The sequence below is a fragment of the Lissotriton vulgaris genome, chromosome 11, assembly GCF_964263255.1.
Source record: "Lissotriton vulgaris chromosome 11, aLisVul1.2, whole genome shotgun sequence".
NCBI classification, from domain to species: domain Eukaryota; kingdom Metazoa; phylum Chordata; class Amphibia; order Caudata; family Salamandridae; genus Lissotriton; species Lissotriton vulgaris.
Genome location: NC_141699.1, coordinates 427,061,186 through 427,075,239, shown reverse-complemented (window position 1 = coordinate 427,075,239; position 14,054 = coordinate 427,061,186). Strand labels below are relative to the sequence as shown.

Below are 14,054 nucleotides of genomic sequence, written 5' to 3'. Positions count from 1 at the left end.
ATAAAGATCCAGTTATCCATATTTATTTATACATGTAGATGAGAAGAACTCTTTTTGAAGCAAGTATCAACGAATGTAATCCACATGAATGAATTAAGGTATGTTCAATTTCACACATCCCAATGCATTTCGGGCGGAGCCCATCGTCAGGGGATTACTCTACAACAAAAGCAAAAAATCGGGCTGTAATGGCTTGGAATTACAGTAATGCAGTAAACAAAAATCATTCCATATTCAAAAGCGTCATAGTAAAGCAAAAGTGGAAGAGAGAGGGTGGAACCCTGAAACTAGGAAAAATTGTGAATCCCACGAAAAAGTGAGACTAAACATTCAGAATACCCGAGAGTTAGTTAGGTGAAAAAAAGAAGAGTGGAAAACTATCCGGTGTTTAGATATTCATGTGTCCGTGAACATATCCGCGATATGAAAAAATGGAGCGTGAACAGCGAAGAGTACCAGAGAAAGAGACCAAGTGAACGTACAGGTAAAGACAGTAGTGCGGTCCCAGACTGGGTACTTACATGTGCGAAAAGACTACGCGGGGACTCCGCGGAGTTCCGTGACATTCAACAGCGGAGTTGTGAAAGGTCAGGCTTAAAAAACCGGGTTAACAAAAGCTAGACAAAAAGAAAGGACTGAACAAACCTTGGTGAACGAAAGGAAGAGTGAGCGCCATATTGAAAGGTGCAGTGCAGAAGTGAATACTAATAAAGTAGACAGAAAAAGTGAACAAAGAGGCATCAAGATATTCACAACGAAAAAGGTTATAAATAACAAAGAAACTCTATACGATCATTGAGCCCGAGAGGGACCATCGTGGACAAATAACGAATCCAGAAATTCTCGCGTTTCAGTAGGTAGTTCTTATTGTTCAAAGTAATCGGGACTTGTTCCAGTATCTGGTATTTCAGCTGTGCCACTGTATGTCTATTTTCCATGAAGTGCATAGCCACTGTAGATTTTGAGTTCTGAGTGCGAATGTTGCTTTTATGTTCTAAAATCCTTGTTCTGATCTTTCTCTCGGTGTGGCCGACATAACATTTGCCACATGGGCATTTAAGAACATAAATGACGTTCTTGCTGTTGCAAGTAGCATTGACTTTGAGTTTAATGGCATTGCCTTTCATCGGATGATTGATGTGATTTCCTAAGATACAGTTATTGCAATTGCTGCAATTATGACAGGGTTTGAGACCCGTGTAGTTGACAATGGTCTTGGGACCGCTGGAATGGCTCAAGATTTCCTTGATGTTTTTACCCCTGGTGAATGCAAAGATGGGCATCTGGTTGAACAATCCCTTAAAGTCAGGTTCCAAAGACAGGATAGGCCAATGTTTACGGGTAATTTTTTGAAAACAATTGGACGCTTTAGAATATTTTGAAACAACTACCATGCGTTCAGAGGTTGTATGCACTTTGGGTTGCAGTAGAGAAACTCTAGTACATTTCTGGCTCCTTTGGGTTGCCAAGTCTAATATGGGGGTAGGATATCCACGTGCTCTCAATCGTTCCAATAGAATTTTTATTTGAGCTTTGCTTTCTTCTTCTTTGGACACAATTCTTTTGACGCGGAGAATCTGAGCATAGGGTAGGTTGTTTTTCAGTCCCATGCGATGAAAACTTTGGTAGTGTAGGGTAGAATTCCTGTCTGTGGGTTTTCGAAAGATGGTAGTGGACCATTCTCCGGGTTCTCTCAATATCTTCACGTCCAAAAAATGGACACAATGTTCACTGTAATCCCAGGTAAATTGTATCCGCTGGGTGATGTTATTCCATGTGTTTAGAAAGGTAACCAAAGTTTCGGTGGTGCCCTCCCATAAGAGGAATATGTCGTCAATATAGCGTAAGTAAAGTCGACCATGGTCTCGCCAGGTGTTTTGGCATAGGATGTGGGATGACTCAAAAATTCTCATATAAGTGTTCGCGTAGCAAGGCGCAGCAGAATTCCCCATGGCCGTGCCGTTGAGTTGCAGGAACCATTTGTCGAGGACAGAAAAATAACTGTGGTACAATGTAAATATGGTGAGTTCCATTAGGAACACTTTGAGGTCATGGTCAAGGTCAGACTGTGCCAAAATTTGTTCAATTGCTTCGATTCCTCCGTCATGAGGTATCGAGGTGTACAGCGAACAGACATCCACTGTACACATGATCAGTTGGGAATTTTTAAGTTGGTTCATGACCGGTTCCAATTTGAGTAAAAAAATCGGTGGTGTCTTTGATGAGTGAATCACTGGTAACAACAAATGGTTGGAGATATTTGTCCAAAAATGTGCCCACGTTCTCGTGGATACTGCCTCTCGTCGACACTATAGGTCGGAAGGGTGGATGTGTCGGGTGTTTGTGCATTTTCGGTAGCATGTACATTACCGGAGGTCTTGGGTTGTTAGGAGTGAGATATCTCTTAGTTTTGTCATTGATCGTGCCATTTTCAAAGGCCTTGTTCAATGATCGTATAGAGTTTCTTTGTTATTTATAACCTTTTTCGTTGTGAATATCTTGATGCCTCTTTGTTCACTTTTTCTGTCTACTTTATTAGTATTCACTTCTGCACTGCACCTTTCAATATGGCGCTCACTCTTCCTTTCGTTCACCAAGGTTTGTTCAGTCCTTTCTTTTTGTCTAGCTTTTGTTAACCCGGTTTTTTAAGCCTGACCTTTCACAACTCCGCTGTTGAATGTCACGGAACTCCGCGGAGTCCCCGCGTAGTCTTTTCGCACATGTAAGTACCCAGTCTGGGACCGCACTACTGTCTTTACCTGTACGTTCACTTGGTCTCTTTCTCTGGTACTCTTCGCTGTTCACGCTCCATTTTTTCATATCGCGGATATGTTCACGGACACATGAATATCTAAACACCGGATAGTTTTCCACTCTTCTTTTTTTCACCTAACTAACTCTCGGGTATTCTGAATGTTTAGTCTCACTTTTTCGCGGGATTCACAATTTTTCCTAGTTTCAGGGTTCCACCCTCTCTCTTCCACTTTTGCTTTACTATGACGCTTTTGAATATGGAATGATTTTTGTTTACTGCATTACTGTAATTCCAAGCCATTACAGCCCGATTTTTTGCTTTTGTTGTAGAGTAATCCCCTGACGATGGGCTCCGCCCGAAATGCATTGGGATGTGTGAAATTGAACATACCTTAATTCATTCATGTGGATTACATTCGTTGATACTTGCTTCAAAAAGAGTTCTTCTCATCTACATGTATAAATAAATATGGATAACTGGATCTTTATCCTCAACATGAACTATTGATTACTTTATGTTCATTGAATCAGACCTTTTGGTCCTTATAACGTTGTGCTCAGGGGTGTTCTCTCCCATGACCCCCAGCTCCCCAGGCAGCATGTGAAGAAGGCCACCGGCAGCCGGCGCCGACCGCAGCGATAAGGTACGGTCTCCAAGAACGAGATGGGGCGGCGCTGCATGCCTCTTTCTCCTAGAACTGTGAGGGAGAGCGAGGTTATGGTGCGGAAATAGTTACAGCCATTCCTAATAGTTAGAGGCTACTTAAATGTCGCTGCCGCCATTGGTGTTCTAAGAGTCCTGGTTCTAAGAGTCCCTGAAAGTCCTCTGTTCACAAGTCGGTTCGCGGCAATTCGGAATTAGTGTGTCCAGGAAGATCTGTGATGAGATTATACCCTAAGCGTGTCTGCAAGAAGCCGAGTTCACCGGGCCCGCCACGGCACTGCTCTCCCCAGCCTCCAATGATCGAGACATCCCCCGCTGTGGTTAACCCCACCGACTACCAGGAGGCGGCTCACTGAATTTGGAGGGCCAAGGCTAGACAGGACCGGAGGTCGAGGCGTGACCCCCAGCTCGCCCAGGCATCATTACATGAGGATCTCAGCTCCGCTGACAAACCGGGCGGCGGACAGCAGAGCTAGCAAGGTGGGTTTGTGCGCCAGCTGCAGCAAGGTGGGAGCGGTTTGCCGACTGGAGTGGGGAATCCGACAAATAATATAGTGACGGCTCGTTTCCCGATTCCAGGACAAACGCAAAACAAACTGCAACTTACTATTTCCTTGATGCAGTGTCTATGAACACCTCTCTGGGCTTCTCAGCAGGTTTTCGACAAGGCGGTGTAAGCTCCATAATGTGGTAGCAAGATTGGTGATCGGAAGATTGACCAGACTTCTGATTCAAGTGTCCAGTGGCCTGTGAACGAAAACTGAATGATTCACACCAAGCAATGTTGTCATTGCACTTAACCATATGAACGCTAGATTTCACTTGTATGTTGAAGTCAATCTGTGATTGCTCCAGTCTCTTGTCAATCATCTGGAAAGAGCCCTTGAACCTCCCTCAGTGAGCACTTCTCCATCTCTTGTGTCACACAGCGGTCTTGTGCGCATATTCCAACTGCCCCACTCATGTCATTGCCTTGCAAATACTCTTCATTGTCCCTTTCGTCCCTCTCAAAGGCCAGATGAGGTTGTTTCTCTCTTGGCCTCTTTTCCCGTAGTTGTGCAAGCAGCACGTGTTGCACTGCACCACAGTTGTTCCCTCTGAATAAACTATTCACAGCCTCGCATGTCTAAGAACAGCACTGCAGTGCAGGTGGCTAAGGCGGAAGAATGTGTGCTAAGACATTCACTGAAACGGCGTCTTGCAAAGCCATAAATGACTACAGAGTATGCAAAGATTTAACTATCTTGGTTTTGGTCGTCCGGGATTGCACGTGATGAAAGGTGACCAAGGGGTAGTAGGTAGAAGTTATAGCCTTGCCTGCAGCGCTCCGAGCTTTAGAAATACAAGGCCAATGCTGGAGGCTCGGCTCGGCTCCAGGGACAGAGCCCGCGCAACATCCGGTGATTCTGAGTGCATCGCAATCTATCCCTGCCTACAAAAGATGAAAGTGACCTTTGGAGAAAAGGTGGTTTTTAGTGCGCAGCCTGATATACATAAGCCTTCATCTGACCTATATATAGCATGCTGAGAGACGGAAATTAACCCATTTCCATTCGTTGGTTTCAATTGTATTACTTCTATGATGATACTTTGTGAATGTGTGTGCCTTGAATGATATTTTGGGAGTTCCCATAGCTTAAGTGGGAATAGGAGGGGCACGAGGATAGAAGGCAAAATATTAAAAACCGCTATAGCGCGAAAGATGTGCGATTCGGAAGCAGATGAGGAGGCAGTTGTTAGTACTCGTGTCCCAATATAGAGCGCAGCCAAAGGGAAAAATGCACAGATACCACCGACACCCTAAAGAAAAACTATGGTCAAATCACTTTATATCCCCAGTGCCTAACGTAGTAGGCCCCCAACATGTAACACAACCGGGGCTCATGTAAAGCGCTCCGGAATCTTTAGGCCTAGTAAATAACGAAAGTGACATTCATATCAGTCGAGACCGAACACGCCCTGGCTTCACACGTGCTCAGCTCAGGGCCGGCTCTGGGGGGGTCCGACCGTACCGGGTACTGACCTAGCATGGGGGCACCTGTTCTGCCAGTATATATTGGAACAAAAGTCCCTGCTGCCGTTTCCATATCCAGCAATTTGTGGGGAACAATGTTCCGGGAACAGTGATTAACATTACACCTGTCTAGAGCAGAAGCTTGTCTAATAAGGACTTTGACTCTGGAAGTTTCTATTCATGGTATGGAGCACTGAGGGTTAAGATGCCTGCTGCAAAGAACAGGTAACATGCAGAGAGAGCCTTCTTCATGTTAGTAGCGATTAACAAGCAACGAACTGCGTGCCCCTTCGCATTACATTTTAGATTCAGACTTTGGTGCTGCGTCAGAACAAGTACCCTTACTAGGGCAGCTTCGAATGATGGGGGAGCAACTCAATGTATTGACAAGGGCCTTGCATGGTTCACATGCGCCGTCCAAAACAGTTGTTTAATCACTGCCTGCCTTTTGCTTAGTTTAATTTCACGGTATGGGAGTCCAGCTTAGACACTTTACAAGGAAATGTTGTAATGTTTCTTGCAACTTCCAAGAAAAGGTTGCTTTTAGGTCAAAATACGGTCCACTTATGGGAAACATGAAGGGTTAATATGCCTGCTGCAAAGAACATGGACCATGCAGATCACAAAGGGAATGAGAGGTCAATATGTCAGGGGGTTACCACTTTTGTCAGAGACCTTCTTTTTGGTATTAGCAGTATTCACTTCCCCCCCATAGGTTCATTGGTCTAATGTCGCAAAAGGATTCAGGGGTGTTCAAATCAGATCCTATTAAGAAAGACAGCCTCAATCCAGGGTACTTCATGTTAAATCCAGAGTTTGGGAGGTTCCAAACCCAGTGCTCTCCAACCATACTGCCGACCTGTATGGATGGCAAGTGAATTTCAGACCAGCTGCAAAGTCGCACTTGTCTGTCAGCACAGTTTGGCCATTAATTATCCTTCCAAAGTAACGAACAAGTAGTAAAGGGCACGCGCCGCGGGGGGAGAGTAAGAAATGAGGGGCATGTACCCGAACGTGGCACGGCGGAGGGACTGCACGAACAGCATAAGGCAATTTAGCCCCAGCAAGAGGAGAAATAAAGTGAAATGTAGGCAGTAGTTACACACCCCCACCTGCACTAGCGGTGGGACAAGCATGGGGCTCGGGCGCGCCCCCAAGCTTAAGCACGATTTTCAGAAGCGAAAGGTGGATAAGAGGGAAAGGTTTTATGGTGACCCTATTAGGAATATAAGAAAACATTTGAAAAATATCGCATACGAGTGGGACGCGCTTACGCAGCCTAAACTAACAATCTGCAAAGGCAAATCCTGATAAAAGGGGAAGGAGTTACGGTGACTCTATTAAGAATAGACGAAGGTTGTGAAAACATTGCATTTCATTGGGCGCGCATGCGAAGTTTAAGATAAAAAGGTCCAATACAAACTTTTGGAAGTAAAAAGGGGTTAGCGGTAAACCTGTGGAGCGCAACAATGGCGACGTTACGTTAATACCACGTTCCAGGGGGGACAACTTGGGTACTGGTCTTGCAGAGGGGCTTACCAGGATAACTAGTGAAGGAGAGGATGGTATTTACGAATATTATGTGTATCACATATCCACAAGTGGTATCTGACAATCTCCCAATTTTGTTTGATTTCATGTGCAACCCATGGCGAGAGAATACTTTTCCATAAGACTCCGAACAGGACACAAGCGTACCACTGCATGAGGGCAGGGCCGGAACAGAGCACACCATAGGGTGCGAGTGGAAGATTGCCGTCAGACCTTACCAGACGTCAGCCTCCCGGAGACACAGCTAGAGGCGGGTTTCCTAGCGCTCGAGTGGAATAACAGCAAAGGCAGGCCCACAGAATGAGCATTGGAGGCACGAGGAGACGATACAAGGTAGGGGGAGCCGCAGGAAGACAGAAGCCTCCCTGGCGGCGTGGCGGAAACAAAAGGTGTATTGGCTTGGTTATGAAACACACCGACAGGGCGGTGCGTAGAAGGAGGGCCACTCACTCTCAGATGCCTCACGGCTGGGTGAGTACGCCTGACGAAAAATCGGGGTAGCAAACGGATACGGCACTCGCAGCCCAGCCCCCGACAGACGGCAGGGCGCAGGAGAGCCTAGCAAGGTAGCGAGTTGGGCCTGGCTCCGGGAAAAGGCTACACCCCCACATGCAAAGGGGAATGGAAAACAACAAAGAACAATCTACAAGCTGTCAGGGTAATTGATGACCCTAAGATATGCAAATGAACAAAAGACAAACCAGTGATTTATGGCCAGCCGATGATTTATGGCCAGTGATTTAGGATGCCCATGCAAAATGATTTATGACAACAGAACAATGACAGATTTGTGACAGAATGATTTATGATATCCCGATGATTTATGACCACGATGTATGACGATGATTGATGAGGACAACAAAACGATGACAGAATGACTTATGATACCTAATGATTTATTTATGACCCATGATTTATGATGTCCATATGACACTGATTGATAACCAATTTTGATAATGATTTATGACCCCGGCCCGAGAAGGTGTCCAGGGGAGTTGTACAAAGAAAACATATGTAATGAGTAAAAAACTGCGGCCAACAACCCCCACAAAAACAATGACTGTTGGCTGTGTGTAGTAATACAGATACACATGTATGGTAGGGTTCCTGGAATGGGCACAGTGTGGCTGTTATAAAAGCAGGTGCCGAGACGGGTCCCTATCGGCCTCTCCATTTTTCTGATTTGATGTAACTTCAAAGAGACACTTTTTTTCTGTTTTATATAGCGCAAACTTGAAGCGCTTTACAGTAGCACCAGTTACACAAGGGCACATTCATTTTTTTAATCACAGGACGTCAGGCTCAAACCTGTTTTCTCAGCTTGAAGGTCCGCTGCTCTAGCCTTACGCCACAACCACAAGAACGAGTAGCATTTTCGATATTATATACAAAGAAGTGATAGTTGCTGCTTATGTATCTTATGCAACTTACAACCACTGACAAAGGCAATAGCCCTGTCTTGTTGTAGGTGTAATGTTACTTGTCGTGTTAAATATCTGGGTGAATGGACAGAAGCGGCAAAATACCTGTGCGGCAGCACACTATGCTAAGCGCAGATTTCTTAAGTGTTTTGAAACGCCCTTAATTGCAGAGGCCACGCCCCATGAAAGAACCCCCCAGTTTTTTCATCCCACATTTAGCCCTGCCCCACTGATCTATCTTAATTCCATTTAAACATATCTTAGCAGCAGGGATGCTAACCTCTAGAGCTATCAACCCGGTTTCAGTGGCGGGACGGGAGCTGAAGGGCTCAATGGGATCTTTCCTAGAGAGGGGGGTGGAGGAGAACGATGGGGTGGAGGAGAACGGTGGGATTAAAGAAGGCTGCTCTGTGCTGGAATGACAGAAAGCTGCTCGGTGATGGAATCGCAGCTCCCCTGTAATGTCTCACTGGTCGGTTTTTCACACACAGAGGGCTGCGGCTTCCTTCGCGTCACGGTTTCGTAATCTATCTGTTGGAAGCCACGTGCTCCTACCGACGCTCTCGGAACACAAGAGGTTAATGCAGAAGCTTGCTAGGCCTCCGCTTCTGTCTGCTGATCCCGCTTTACGTTCAATTTAGGTCAGAGCAGCAACCACGAATGTTGGCGCGTTGGAAATTCAACATTTAATTAAAAGAACCCGAATCTTGCTAATGAAACAGCTTGACAGTATCTCGGTGACACTACGTCGCAGAATAACAAGGAATACCTACTGAATCAACCAAGCAATACTGCTACAGACACCGGGCCGAAGACTGCACACAATGCATAGCAACAAAAAACCGAAAAGGTTAGCGAGCAGAATGGCGACACAGAAGAAAACGATAGAAAAGGACACTGAATCTACTAATAGCATACATACCTTGGAGAAAACTCTAAGAAAACGAGAAAGGAACCGGTCAGCGGCGGCACGTTCTAGATTGTCTCAAAACTGCTCCTTCGCCTTAGAAATAAGGGCCGCTCGCCCACTTGAAGGGAAGGGGGAGGGGGGGCGGTTGGCGGTATGCTCGCTAGTTTCTGCTGGTCTAGAATCAGGAAGCCCGCCTGCTTCCCCATGCTGACACCACGAGAGTGGCTCTGGTTGGCGCGTGGCAGACATCCTTTCATAGCCAAGCAGTTTTTGGCTTGTCACGCTGCACCCTTCCCAAACCCCCAATCAATGCTGGCACTGATTGGGGGTTGGACCCCAGATGAAAGGAAATGAAACCTACATTTTACAAACTCAAGATTCTCCCCTTTGTATCAGTTCATGGATGCACTATCGTGCAGGTTGCGATGCCTTTTATTAGATCAATCATCATCAAATATTGTTTCTGTCTTTTCTTTCACACTCTCAACCACAAATTAGTTTAAAGAACGATAAAGGCCATTTCCCCTATACACGTTTGATAAATATTACACGTATCGTCAGCTCCTATATCCTATATGCATTACCATGACCCAAGTGGCTCAGACCGTTATCATGGCTGCATACACATCCAGGTCATCATACATTTCACGATGTCTCTTGACCCGAAAATACTAGGCCTAGAGACATCAGACCCAGACGGTAGAGCAGGGCTACAAGAAACTGCTGCTCCTAGCCGGTTCTCTAACTTAGTAAGGGGTAGAAGCAAACGGTTCCCCTCACCTACTCTAGACCCCACTGGCCTCTAAAAAGCCTCATGTCCACTACGATACAGCTACAGCAGATAGTTACACAGCTTTCTTTCATGTACGTACATTATATTTTCCAGAGTACACCGATTCCTTCTGCATGTGCTCGTTACATAGTCGCTCTATATTACACAGATCCTTTCTATGTATGTACCCAATATATTTAAATTGAAGATGCGAGGTCCTTTTCTGCTGGTATTGATATTCCAGATTACAAGGTCTCCTCCAAGTATGTTCATTTGATCATACACATTAGATAGGCCTGCCCCGTGTCTGTTTACTAAATACTGCTATTTAGGAATACCCAGGCACTTTTCTCTATGCACATCAGTCACAGAAGTCCACTGCTATTAAAAAAAATTAGGATAAATATTCAACAGTTCTATTCCAAGTATACCCATTAAATATTGATATTCTAGATCACATGTTGCTTCTGTGCATGTACTTACACAGGTCTCTTCTAGGTAAATTCATTTGATAATGTAGATTAGACTGGTCATTTCTGCGTGTCTTTAAGAAACACCGATATCAAAGTTATCGCAAACCCCATTTCATATGTACATTATACAATTTAGAGGCACCATTAATGTACAGCTAGATAAGATAATGACTACACATACTACTTCAATGTACTAAAACATTTTAAATCGCATACGTTTCTTCTATGGAAATAAACTGCATATTGGTGAATTGCTCTTCTCTGTGTAAATGTGTTACACTGATGCACATAACAAGGATCTACATTTGATATAGATTGCACTTAGCGAATGTCCAACAGAAACCCTTTTTGGTATCTTCGTTAGATACTGTAGAAGAACAGCTCCATTAACATACAAATATATACAATAAAGATTACAGAGGTCTTCCCATTTGTCCTTTAACTAGAAGAATGCCCATCTGGGTATGTACATTACATTTTGGTATTATGTATCAGACACTATATGTACATTAGACATACATTACATCTCTAATATTCAGGTGAACTAATTAAAGATCATGACCTCTCCGACGTACGTGAATTGCCTATATTATTGATCGCAAAGGTCCCTCTATTCTAGAGTATAAATTAATTGCCGTCATGTGATATTACAGAACACACTGGTCCAATGTCGATATTATAGGTTATGGAGAACCTTTCTATGTCTCTACAGTAGATGTAGATTAGACAGGTATCTTTATCCCATATATATTACATATCGAGGTTATAGATTACACACGCACTTTTTGTCACTGCAAATTGGAATGATACATTCTAAGCGTACTACACAAGTTAATATGATTAACACCAGGCAGGCGTGTTCAAGATATTCAGGTTAAACAGGTGCCTCCTGTTTATTTACAGTACACAGTATACTGGTTCTTGATGTACAAGTGCCTCACAAATGGGTCACAGAGGTCAGTTCCGAGTAAACATTGATATTACATACGGCACAACTCTTTCCGATCCAATACATTTACATACACATTTACAATGGAGACCTGGAAATCACTTCTAACGTACATTACATTCTTGACATTTCTATTGATTCAATAAATAACATCGCATTTTGCAACAAACGGAAGTCTTCAAAATCCCATTCACCGCTATGCCCTCTGCCCGCTTTGGATCCCAGGCCAGACAGGACTTCTTACCGTTGGGCAGCAGGTTTATGAGCACGCCTGGAGCCCGGGATGCAGCGCGCCTCCCACAGGGTCTGACGGAGCCCTCTACGGCGGAGCACGGGGCGCAAGCTGCTCTCCTTAGGTGTACGGACGGCTTGGATACACTCAATCTTCCGAGGGAGCGCAGGATGCTACTGGGTGCCTGCAGGTGGGAAAAAGAGCCGGGGCGCAGAATCCTTCCGGAGGAAACGTGGGGTGCAGTCTCAAGAGCCCGGCTGAAGCCCGCTATACGAGGTAACGCGAGATGGCAGTCTCTCTGGGCTCCCTGCATGCAGCCGCTCAAAGCGCACGCGAGCAAAGCTCCTCAGACCAGCACGCCGTCGTTGCTCCCGAGGTTACCGGGCATGCATTCAGTCGCTGCTGGTGTCAGAAAAAGCCCGACATGCCGCCTCTCCAGCAGCCCGCTATCAGAGGGAGTCGGGGTGCTCCGTCCCTCTGCAGAGATGGCAGAAGACGGTCTCTCTAGAAATGCCACTGCCACAGAGAGCGGGATACCGTGCGTGCACCAAGGAGCCCAGGACGCCGCTGCCTCAGCTTCATTTATACAATAGCGAAGCTGGGCTCCGTCCAGGAAGCAGCAGCAGACCTTGCGTAAGTACATACCGACGGCCAATCAACAGAGGCCCCGCTCTACGTTACACAAGGGCCAAGTTGGACAAGAGCGCCCCTGGTGGGCAAACCGAGGCTGCGGCTGCCTAGTGACATAACCGCATGTATTAAGCGCGCTTCGCGAGAGGCATAGCTCTTATGTATGATATGCATGCAAACGTTTGGAAACTATTGCTGTAAGGCTTTTTGTTATGGAGTGTTAACATTGCGAAAGTGGCAGCCTCTCGCATCACGAGTGCTTCCTGAACAAAAAGTGCTTTGTTAGAAGCACTACTATTTCTTTCCAAGGCCCTGCATTCGTGGAAGTACCTCGAACACACACCCATGCTGTGGCTAAACTATGTGACTAAACGCTTCCTACTCTGGGAGGGGCAATTTCACACTTGAGCTGCATCCATAAGGAGCTTGTACTGTTAAGAGCAGCACGTTGCCTGTTCAGTGTCTGACAGATTGTACCGGAGCCACTCCCTGTGCAAGGAAGCAGCCAAAATAGTAATTTCCCCCTTTTTAAACCAAATTTGAAATGGTTGACCAAGCAAACTAGTCAAGTAGTCTCCAGTATGGTCTGATGGGTTGTCCACTCTTGAAAAGATTTTTGAAACCAGATTGTGCATTTCACAGCTCAATTTGAAAGGAATATTCCATAAAGCTACAGCGTTTCTATGAAGTTGTGTGTTGACGCTCATGACATTCTCTAAAACATTGACGGTGCATACTGAAGCTGCATTCAAGAGACACGTAGGGGTGCTGAATTCCTACTGTCTAAGCCCTGGATATTGGTGGGGACAAGGAAAACAAGTGTTCATGTTTATTTTGTCCTAATAAGGAAGATTGTATTTATAACCCTTAAGTTGTTCAAATTTGTATATTTGGTTTATTAATGCAACATCTTTATTATTAGGGTGAACACTCTAAGGAACTGCTGTGAGTTCAGAGTGCATTACTGACAATCGTTTCAGTACAATAATGTCGTTTGCAAAATATAACTTTTTTAAAAACGGTTTTATTTGAGTTTTACAAACAATCATAGAGCAGTTGCATTTCAAGACCCCCTTAATAGGGGGTATCTGCAATGCACAGTAACACCATAATTTCCGTATAAAGAGCAATGCTAATTATACGTTGTTGCAACTATGAGTAGACAGATATGGTTGTTATGTTCCGGAGTATAATCAGAGCGTCCGTGCATATTCTCCATGCATAGCTAAGCTTGTCGTGTTATCTGAGGCGGTGCACCTTGAACTGGGAGCTAACGAGGGGTGGAGGATGGACCAAGTGTGAATATAAGAGGATGCGGGGAAAGGGGGCAGTCAAGCGCCTAGGCTGAGCTCCAGCCAATATCACACCGCTGGAGCGAGGGAGGGTATGAGCTAAGTTTGTGCCGCAGTACCATTAACGCCTCGCAATGCATGGCTTACGGCCTCACATATTACCTCACTCATGACCTGGTCAGTGACTACACTGATGGCATCATCCAGAGAGTGAGTATTTTGCAGGAATTTATGATTGTTAAACATATGTACTAAGCTACTACAAAAGTTAAATTAGTATACTAGGTGTACTACTAATGAGTGATACTTTTAAGACGTTATGTAAGTGGCTGTGCGTGTATCAGTGTGAGTGGCTGTATGGATGTATAAGTGGCTGTGTGAGTGGCTGTATG

At 45.1% G+C, this 14,054-nt stretch overlaps 1 protein-coding gene across 2 annotated transcripts in view; it reads right to left on the bottom strand.

Annotated features, from left to right (window-relative positions):
- The window catches only part of SLC23A2 (solute carrier family 23 member 2), a 1,215,437-nt gene that overhangs the window by 742,395 nt on the left and 458,988 nt on the right, over nt 1-14,054 (bottom strand). The window contains exon 1 of one of the 2 annotated variants that reach the window (XM_086943515.1): nt 11,753-12,342. The exons of the other annotated variant lie outside the window; for it this stretch is intronic. The gene's annotated coding sequence lies outside the window, so the exon portion shown is untranslated. Of the gene's footprint in view, nt 1-11,752; nt 12,343-14,054 lie in introns of those variants that run through there. 2 annotated transcript variants of the gene reach the window in all.